We start from the raw sequence: 2479 nt of genomic DNA on the forward strand, positions 1-2479 counted from the left end.
AAGGAGGCTGGCGGGAAGGGTGGGGAGGGGGGGGGGGGTGGTGTGTTGGACGAACGGATGGTGCCCCTGGGAAGATGCAGATCAGGTGTTTGCAGCCTCTGCTGATAAACCAGACCTGGGCTTTGCTGCTCCACATTCTCCTCCTGTCCTTGCTGGGCATTTGCCCAAGCAGCCGATTTTTAGGAGCTTCTGGGCCCCGTGCACAGGGTTTGGGCACAAGAGCTGGGGGCTGACTTGGAGCAAGCACCCTCCTGCTGTGGCATCCATCCTTGCTCCAGGGTCGTGTGTGAGGGTTGTCAGCAGCACAGTTTTCCTTCCTTTTGGCAAAGCGAAACCCTGAAGGCAACATCTCTGAATAGGAAATGAGTAAATACCTCCAGATTTGGCTCTTCAGATGGAGGCACGGCCACTGCACGCTGCCTTAGTGGCGGAGGAAAGTGTCAGAGGTGGTTTTGTCCGTGTCCAGATTCCCCTGTGGAGGTCTTTTAGCGCTTGGGTAGATCTCCATGAGATATGTGTTAACCTGTCAGGGTGGAGATGGAAACTTCTGTCTTCCTTGCATCCTGGTGTGATGCCTTTGGAAATATCGCATCCATCCATTTTTTCCCTCTGATTTCAGCAGCTCATTTGCAAAGAAGGATAATGACCCTCTGAGGTTGGTTCTTCATGGTTTGGGTACTCAGGGATGGAGCCAGCAATGGAGGAGAGGGGGATGTAGCAGTGACTGGGTACCCCAACACCCCCTGAGCATCCACTCAGACCTTTTTGATGAGCAGTGAGGATGCAGAGCCGCATCCTTCCCCTGCAAAACTTTTCAGGCTAACCTGGAGCCAGCTCAGCTCTTCTTCTGCTCCTCGGGTTTCTGTTCTGCTGACCTTCCCCAAGAGGCAACTTTGCACCTTCCCTGCAGCACAGCAAGGAATAATAAAGCGGAAGGGCTGGTGCCGAGAAAGCAAGAAGAAAAAAAGGCTGTAAAGCAGAAGTGACTGGAGTGCTGAGGTGGCTCTGAGTGCGTCTTGCTGCCAGTGAAGGGGCAGAAGCACCTAATGCATTCAGACAGGGCTCGTGATGCTAGTGCTGCTGGTGGCTGTGGGGGCCCCCTCCTGCAGCTCTGCCCTGGCCAAAATTAGCTTCTCTGGGTCCAGCATTAACTTTGGGGGAGTGCAGGCTGTTCCTGGTGTTCCCAGCTTTCGGAAGTCCTAGCTGCACCCCCAACCCGGCAGGCGAGGGGTTAGGGAGCAGCCCGTGAGCCCATGCATGAGATGAGGTTTCTAGGTCCCATTTACTGTGCCAAGTCAGGGACTCCACGTCTTTCAGGGCTCCTGAGATGCCAAGCCTCGTATCCATTGCTCTGCTGCATCTTGGTGACTGTTTCTGGCCTTTTCCCATGGGATTCAGTGGCCTGAATGTGGCCAGGCTTTCTTTGGGGTAGGAGCAGACCACAAAAGTGGCAAGATTTTTTTTTTTTTTTTTTTTTTTTTTTTTTCTCTTCCCTGTCCCCTGTAGTTGCTTTATTTTGGAGCCACAAAAACCCAAGGATATCTCTGCAACTGATGCATTTACACAGTCAGTTAATCTAGTCAGTGCTGGAGTCCATGTTGGAGGTCTGCAGTAACAGCTCAGAGTGACATATTTAAGCTAAAAAGACAGTGACTTCACAGCTCTGCTCTCCTGATCCCGATCTGGGCTTTGCTCCCCACCCGGCTGCTAAATCACAGCGAGGTGCCGTGACTTACTAAGGATGCTGGAAGCAAACGGGACCCGTTGCTCTCTGCCATCCACCTGGCTCACCCCGAATCATCCCATATCTCATCTCCCTGCATATGCTCGCCCCAAATCTTGGCCCAAAATTCATGTTTATGGAAGCAGCTGCTGGCTGCAGCCTTCTCCCTGCCCCTCCTGGCGGGGAATCGCCCGTCTGCTGCCGTGCTTTACCCATCCAAATAACCCTTGCAAGCAGCTGAACGCTGCAATGCATCATGGCTTTTTTTTAAGCTCACTGACCCCTTTTCTGAGCAGGATGCTCTGGGAAGAAGGTGGGGAAAGTGGAAAACTTCCCCTGCTCTGTAGTGGAAGCGAAGGGCTGGTGGCTCAAAGGACTTGGGATGGCCGCAAACATCTTGGCTTGCGGGGAGCCGGGCTGTTAGGGGGCTCTTTCCATGTTACTCCTGTTTATTATCTTTAAAGCCACTGTTCCAGAGAGCTGTATTTCTTGCCTGATGCGGATTAAGGTATTTGCAGCACCTGGTGATGATAGACTGGCTTAAACAGCCCAGTGCCCTCGCGTTGCTGATGGAAACATCAAGGCAGACAGGCCCCCGCTAATGAGCCACCCTGCCCTAACGAGCTCCTGTTTACAGGCTGGGGAAAGGAAAAAAGTCAGAAACTACAGCTGTGCATCAGGAAGACATGATTCTCTTTTATTAAGGGCTGGTTTTATTGCGGGTGTGTTTCCCAGCCATCCCGACCTGCTATTTCA

The sequence above is a fragment of the Charadrius vociferus genome, unplaced genomic scaffold (genome assembly GCF_000708025.1).
Source record: "Charadrius vociferus isolate BGI_N301 unplaced genomic scaffold, ASM70802v2 scaffold838, whole genome shotgun sequence".
Classification (NCBI taxonomy): domain Eukaryota; kingdom Metazoa; phylum Chordata; class Aves; order Charadriiformes; family Charadriidae; genus Charadrius; species Charadrius vociferus.